Here is an 8,577-nt window from a genome sequence, read left to right as displayed (position 1 = left end):
AAATGAGTGGCCCTTTTCGATCCCTGTCAGTTTCTCTCTCACTGATCAACAGAGATATCAAAGGGCCCGTCCTGTTCCCTCGTATATCTCCCCCGGCTCAATCCCTGGTTTCTATCCCAGTTTAACTCTCCATCTCTCTTCCCTCCCATATTCCCTCCAATCTCTCCCCGTCATTCTCTCCCGTGCCTCTCTCTGCCCCCTCGCTCGCTCCCCGTTTATTTCTTACCCACATCCATCTCACTCTTCCCGCCATTCTCTCCCCTCACTGGTTGTTGCCACCGTCTCTCTCCCCTCTGTTTCTTGCCTCCAACACTTCCAGCTCTCCTCTGTCTGTCTCACTAACACTCCTACAGTCTCCCGATTCTCTCTCCCTCTTTTTCACAACCACCACTCAGCCTGTTCTCTCCTCCCTCCATCCCTCCCTCCCCCTCTTTCTCTATCTCTCCCTCTCCCACTTCCCCTTCTCTCTTTCTCCCTCTTCCTCTATCTCTCTGTCACTTTCTCTCCCTCCTCTGCTTCATCCAACTCCAAACGCCAGTATGTTCCGATGTCACCAAGGCTACTTATCTTGTCGATGTCCCTGTCGCACATTGAAAGGGACGGGTTGCTATCCTGGAGTGAGCACGGGCTGAGATTCAGTGTCGGGGTGGGGGTGTGGTTTGTAGACAGAAAGGGGAGAAGAGAGGTGAGAGTGAGCGGAAGTTGGGGTGAGCGGAGTAGGAGAGGCAAGTGAGGAAGTGGGAGAGGATGTATTAGGATAAGAGGGGAGAGTGAGAGATAAACGGAGGAGAGAAGCAGAGAGGAAGGTGTGCTGAGAATTGAGAGGAGGGTGAAGGGTAGGGAGAAAGTGTGTGGAAGATAAAGTGAGTGCACTATGGAGAGGAGCGAGCAAGATGTTGAGGGAGCTGCACACGCTCACAGTGTTGAGGGAGTCCCATTCCCTCTGTCCCACTCACTGTAACTCTTCTAAGGATGTATTTTCATCAATGAAAACAGGATTCAACAGGCTGCGAGCATGTACTATTCTGAACTGAAATGAAAGCTCAGACCAGAAAGATGAAGAAATGATCACAATCGAGCAGTTATACCCTCTGGGGCGGTTACATGGCCTAAGATGGCTTTAGGAGCAAATAACACTCGCCAGGGGGACATTAAAGAATCTTGGTGGGGCGATAAGCTGCCTCTAACTTAAGGCATCAGATCTGACCGACCATTAGTAGAGCAGGCACTTCCAAAAAAGGTGGTGGCGCTGGGACACAGGAAGAAGCATCGCACTGCAGGCCTTGAGCATTCGTCATCACAACGCGTCTGACACTTGGCGATCTCGTCCGACCTAACCACCCTAGCAGACGTTGTTGCGGATGCATAAATTAGCGACCGGGGTACTGGACTGTTCTCGACTCGCGGCACTGGGGCTAAAGTAGGCTTGGAAACTCTGCTAAAGAGGATTGAGTTAACCAATGGATGAGCATAACCGTCCACGGGTGAGATCCACCATCTGAGCAGACGAGGTGTCAACGTGAAGCGTCTGAGGACAGGCTCAAAACTGGAGATCTCTTTTCAGAAGCTGAGTGGTTCCTTGTGTCAATAGAGGACCAGGCGGTTGACACAAAAATAACAAAAATGCACTTTGAAAGAGTAACACATTCAAGACGAAGTGTTGTGCCTTTCTCAGGCTCTAAAGCAGAATATGCCATTTGATTGCTTACACAGTCGCCATCAAGTGGCAAGCATCATTCATCAAAATCAGGAAGGAAGGTGACATTTCTCCCTGGAGTAGGAATTTGGGTGTTCCATGGAAATTTGCACAATTATGAACCAAATCCAGGAGTTCTGTAGTGTTAATCATTTCTCCACAACAGCTTTATCTGATACCAAGGACAAGTGCGAGGTTTACTGTAAGCTCCTTAGACTGGTGACATTCTTTTTCATTTCATCCTGACGCAAAAGACTGAAGTAACAAATGAGATGCAATTTTGCTGATTAGGTTTTGAATACCCTTGGATGCTCTCCCGCTTTATCATTACCGACAGGGTTGTGACGGTGACAGAACTGGAATATGCTGGGCAAATAAACAGAAAAGGTAGGGTGAGATAGGAGGTGGATGTCGCGGGCTGAAGGTGTGAATGTGTGTTTGCCTGTGTTGTGCCTCTCTCGGGCTCTAAATCAGTTTTATTCTCTCCGCTGTCATGTTCTTTGATGACCATCCATTCTGCAGTGTCCAGATGGTTCTCCACCTTGCTCTGACCTTTCAACCCTCTTGGACGCAACTAGTCACCAAAACGTGTCTGACCGTCAGGTTGTTGAGGAGTAGTATTAACACGAACGGGAGTAATGACGTTAGAACAGTAGTAAGACAGTCATATCCCACCCACCCGGGATCCGTATAGTATCCCGTCTTTGGAACGCAGTCTCCAGGTATATTGTCAATCACTTTCACAGGTTGCAATATGAGAAGTAGGGCAAATGATTCAAACAGACCAGAACACTGGTTGTTATCAGAACCACAGACGCAGTTTTTCCGGTGCAAAACTTTACTCTCCACCTCTGGCAACAGATGACGACAAACCGATCAAAGGTAAAGCTGACAGTGGACCAGACAGAGGAGTCTGTGGCTGTATCTGTCAGGGCAGCAATCACACTGCATACGGGGGTGATGTCCAGGGAAGTCCCAGGGAAGTAGTAATAACTGAGCGGCCACAATATCACCACAAAGACAAAGGTCAGTAGATCCGCCGTTGCCATGGCCACCAGGTAGCGAGTGGTGCAGGTGGAGAGGCCGCACATTCCCCGGGACGGGATCACAATCGCCACTAAATTCAGGAATCAATGAATTACTGTCTCACGCTCTGTGGGACAGAGATAAGCTGTAAAGAGAGAACAATCAAACCTGGCGGGCGCTCAATACTGGAGGTTTAAAAGGTTTAAATCGTGCTTCGCAGACTCAACAATAGTGCGCAAGCAGGGAGAAAGGTTACATACTCGGTACTGCAAGAGGAGCAGGATTTGGGAATGAGGCACTGTCAACTGATCGCCAAGGGAGCTTTACGACCGATGTGTAAAGTTTGGATACCTCGGCACTTCCTTCATATCCTGGCACTCTTCGCATGTCGCTACGCCCCGCTGTCTCTGAGGTTGTCCATTTACAATGTTCAAAGTTCGTAGCACATTTACTTCCTCTGTTCGCAGGCGTCCATCTCCTTTTCGACTCCCGTTTGTCACCTGCCCTCGCCGGCCCAGCTGGGCTCGCTGCTTTTGAATTCTGCAAATACACTTGGATGCGGTTCCTTCAAACTATGACAAGGGATCAGATCAGGAAGTTCCCATTTTCTTTTCATTTGCACATTCTTCCTGACCTGCTCCAAATTACAGAAGCATTATTCCAAATGGTTCGATGTTTATTTTTCCAGACCAGAGTATTTCATGTACTTTACCCCGTCAGGCATCTAACGGACACCTCTGGTTGGCGAAACCCCTCTTCAACGATAATAAGGCGTGGAAACAAACCCTTGTAAACTAAAACGCACAACGACACGATTTGAATTTTCAAAACTCCCGATGGTCCGAGATTGAACACACAAGTGAATCTCACCAGGGTTTCGCTCTCCGCGTTCTCTTCTACCTTGTAGCATTTTTTCAAACACAGCGCAATTACTTTCAATTTTAAATTAAAGCATTTTGAACTATTGGTGCGGGAAAAAAAAAAAACACCATGGCCCTGGATGGTGCCGAGCGCGCTGGAGAATTGGAGTTTACTCTGATAGCGGTTTTACCTTGATAAATCAAAGCTGCCCGTCATGTCCACAAAATATATCCATCTCCCCGATCTTCCACTCTACATCTGTTTCAGTTATTGTTTGATTTTTTTTTCTTTTCAGCCTTGTCTACTGATTAAACTGCAAGGAACCGTCTGCCCAAACACAAGAGTTCTGTCACAATGACTGCAACACACTCACTAATACACCAGGATCATAACACTGTCGGTAACTGAACGGGTCCAAAGACCGCGCACATTGAACTGCAAATGTTAATTCGCGTCTGTTCCTACCAGGGACAGCAATAACGGCAACGATCAAGTAATATGTCTTTCTCATACTGTAGATAGCTTCAGGCATTCCGTGTGTGATTCACCCCGTATTCGAGCTGCCCGCGGTCTCGCTGAAGAAACTCTGAGCTGATGAATCTCCACGGTCATCCATTTATACTCACTCTAGCACGCTGAGTGTTCAATCGTGCACAAGGCTGACGTGTTTTCCAGCAGCTGGGGTAAAAATAAACATGATTTCATTCAGGTAAAATCCCAAATATGATGAGGTATGGAGAGCTTCACACGAAATTGCAAAATCCCGAGGACGAAGAAATGACGATTGGAGAGTCTGTGAATGCTGCCGTGAAAGTCTCTCAGTCTCACCTCTCGGTTTCATGATTCTTATTGTATATCCGGTCCATTCCCAGACTCCATAGGCTTTGTCTCAGTTATAGATCCACTCTGGAAAATTGTCTCAGTTATAAATCTTTCAATAGAAATATTAAAAAGGATATGTTGTTTGTACGCTCCTGTAATATAGTGAGGAGCCTTAAAGTGATACCGCATCCAGACTTACGAAGATAATGAACGCACGAAAACCGTTAATCACAATAATCACAACACATACAAAATGCTGAAAGAACTGAACGATTCAGCCAATATCTATGGAGATGAATAAACTGTCGACGTTTCCTACAGACATGCCTTCTTCAAGTTAATTAACACTGTGTCGAGTCCCTCAGCTCCAACAACAAAAAGCAGAATTTCCCAGTGGCCAACCATTTCAATTCCAATCCTCATTCCCAGTCCGAAATGTCGGCCCATTGTCTCCTTTTCTGTCACATGAGCACCCTCAGGTTGGAGGAGTAACCTGCATATATATTCCCTCTGTGGAGCCTCCAATCTTATGACATGAACAGAGACATCTCGGCTTTCCGGTGTTTTCCCTCTCCCCTTTCCCTCTTATTCATTTCACCACATGGCCCCCTAGTCTTCTCTTCACCTGCCTATCACCTCCCTCCGGTCCCCTGCTACCTCCCTTTCTCTCATGATCCACTCTATCCTATCAGATTCCTTCTTGTCCAGCTCTTTACGTTTTCCCATTATCACCCCTAGCCACACATCACCCCCCTATCCGACGCATCTGACTTCAGCTTCTACCTTCCCGTTTGTGCTCTTCCCGGCTCCACCCAACTTTCTTATTCTGGCGTCTTCCCTCGTTTTATTCCATCTTGAAACTGGGTCGCAGCCCTAAACGTCAAATGTTTATTCATTTTGATTCATGCTCCCTGAGCTGATGAATTCCTCCAGCATTTTGTGTGAGCATAAAACTGATTGCAGTCCGTCACGTGATAAACCAGGTGCACTCAAAGTTTGCATCGATAAGAAGTAAATAATTCAATTGGTGCAACTACTTAAACTGTCAGAGTCTCTGCATTCATTACATTTGTACCAACACTGACAATTGTTTTGCAGATACACTGAAGTGGTAGTGTTGTTAACAGCATCTGGAGGTTAACCTTTAAGGTACCCTGTATAAGGACTTTCAAGTCCCTTTGAATCTCTGCATTTTGAATACTCTCCTTATCTAAACAATAGCCTTCCTGTTTATTTCTTCCACTAAGGTGCATCACCATGCAATTTTCAAAATGTTATTTAAGTTGACACTTCTTTGCCATTCCATTAAACTATCCAAGTCTCTCTGTAGACTCTGTGTTTCCTCAACACGACACACTCCTCCACCTTTGTATCATCAGCGGATTCAGCCACAAATTCAATAATCTCATAGTCCAAATTATTGATATACATCGTAAACAGCAGGGGTCCCATTACCAACCTCTGTGGAACTCCACTGGTAATCGGTAGCCAGCCAGAATAGTATCCCTTTGTTTACTGCCAACCACCTAATGCCCCACCCATGCTAGTAACTCCCCTGTAATTCTCTGAGCTCTTATCTTGCCTCATTTGCGGAACCTTGTCAAAGACCTTCTGAAAATCCAAGTGCACCACATCTACTACATCTCCTTAGTCTCCCTTGCTTGTAATTTCCTCCAGAAAGTGCAGTAGGTTAGTCAGGCAGGATTTTGCCTTCAGGAAACCGTGCTGACTTCAGCCTATATTGTATGTATATCTCATCCCTAAGAATCGATTCAAACAACTTCTCAACCACTAATGTCAGGCTAACAGGTCTATAGATTCCTTTCTGCTGTCTCCACCCTTCTTAAATAGTGGCGTAATATTTGCAAATTTCAGGTACAATGCCAGAATCTACCGATTCTTGAACGAACATTGTTAATGCCTCCCCAATCTCTCCAGCTATTGCATTCAGAACCCGAGGGTGCATTCTATCAGGTCGAGGAGATTTATTTACAGTCAGACCATTAAGCTTCCGGAGCACCTTCTCAGTCGTAATTTTCACTGCACAAACTTCACTTCTTACACACTCCTGCAGGTCTGTTACACTGTAGATGACTTCCACGGTGAAGACTGATGCAAAATACTGTTACGAACCCCGTAACTGGGTGTCTTACCAGCAAAGATAGAGACGTCCGTTGAAGTCTGATGATACTATTTGTAACAGTATTTATTAGTAAAAATACACAAAAATAATATCAATGCAAATATACAGATAATATACGTCGTCAATACTAAACCTAAAAGTGCGGGTATAATAATAATCAATAAGAAATAAGTTATATCGTTGTCTAGGGGATAATGAATTGTCCGATGGAAATATAAAGTTCGTTTCAGTTCACACAGGCTCCAGTGTTTGTTTGTCGCTGTGTTGCAATTGTTGGAGAGAGAGAGAGAGAAATAGAAAAAACTTGCCGGCTTTCCTTGTTACAATCTTGATCCGTATCCGTCTTTTAGCGAGACCGTTCCGTGGAGGACCTGTCACCCAGGCAAGGGTGGACACACACACAAGCCCCCTCACCGATCTCGTAGCGTTTCTCCTGGTGCGTCTGAGGGGTGATTCCCCAGACCCTCTTTTATCCTCACTCACGGGGCCTCAGATGTCAATCAGGTTGGGATGATGCAATCCCTCAACCAGACAACACGGGCTGCCCCGAGGGGTTTCAATGAATAGTACAGTACTCAATACACAATTCCTTCTTCAAGAGACAATAGCAGTAATCTCTCTCTTTGTCAATAGGTGACATTCCAACCTGGGCTGTGCCTCTCTCTCATAAATTTGTATGAGCTGTTTATCTCTCTCATTTCCTTTGGAAACAGCATCGGAATAGTAGCGATTAGCGATTCTCCAAAAGGGGGGGGGGGGTGCATTGGCGATTCTGTAATCTGCCCATCAGAGTTGCTCCACATTCGTTACAATACGCATTCAGTTCCTCTGCCATCTCTCTGACTCTCATTAAAATATCTCCAGTGTCATTTTCTATTTGTCCTATATCTATCCTCAACTCTCTTTTATTCTATTGTTGGAAAAAAGTTTTGGTATCTTCTTTGATATTAGTCGCCAGCTTCCTTAAATAATTCATCGTTTCCTTCCTAAAAACATTCTCAGTTTGCATCTGTAAGTTTTTAGAAGCTTCCCAATCGTCTATATTCCACGAGATTTGCCTTACTTATTTGCCCTCTCTTTTGCTTTTATTTTAGCTCTGAATTCCCTTGTCAGCCACAGTAGAGTCCGTCTTCCATTCAAAAATGTCTTTTTTTTAACATATCTGACTTGCGCTTTCCGCATTTTTTCACGGAAACTGCAGCCTTTGCTGCTCTGCTGTCCTTCCTTTATTCCACTGAAATACCGACACATAAATAGTTGGTTACTCCTTCTCAAATTTCAAGGTGAACTCGATCCTATTGTGATAACTGTTTCCTAATGGTTTCTTACCTTAAGCTCTCTTATCACTTCAGGATCATTGCACAACACCTAATCAGCACAGTCGATCTCCTAGTAGATTCAACTGTTCTAAAAAGCTGTTCTTTAAAGCCATCCCTTAGACATTCTACAGACTCTCTCTTTTCAGGTCCAGTATTGGCCTGGTTTTCCCAATCCACTTTCATGTTAAAATACACAAGGATTATCGTGACATTGCCCTTCTGACACGCCTTTTCTATCTGCTATTGTAATTTTTAATCCACACCCTGGCTGCTGTTTGGAGGCCTGTATACAACTTCCATTAGGATACTTTTACCCTTTCCATTTCTTAACTCAACCCATAGAGACTCTACATCTTCCGATCCTATGTCATCCCTTTCTAATGATTTAATATCGTTTCTTATACTCAGGGTACACCACCCCACCTACTAACCTATCATTCCGATACACCTTATATCCTTGAGCGTTCAGCTCTCAACGGTAGCCATCATGTAGCCAAGTTTCAGAGATGGCCACATCGTCATACTTGCCAACCTGTAGCTGAATTTCAAGATCATCCATTTTATTTCTTATGCTGCGTCCATTCAAATGCAACACTTTCAGTACTGTATTTGTTGCTTTCTGATTTGACTGCACCACGCTTCTATAACCCTGTAACTCATCGCACTGACTGTGATTAAGCCTCATCTCCTGCCTTTCCTTTTCATCATCT

This window comes from Hemitrygon akajei, unplaced genomic scaffold (genome assembly GCF_048418815.1).
Source record: "Hemitrygon akajei unplaced genomic scaffold, sHemAka1.3 Scf000066, whole genome shotgun sequence".
In the NCBI taxonomy this organism is placed as follows: Eukaryota; Metazoa; Chordata; class Chondrichthyes; order Myliobatiformes; family Dasyatidae; genus Hemitrygon; species Hemitrygon akajei.
Note: the sequence above shows the minus strand (reverse complement) of the source record.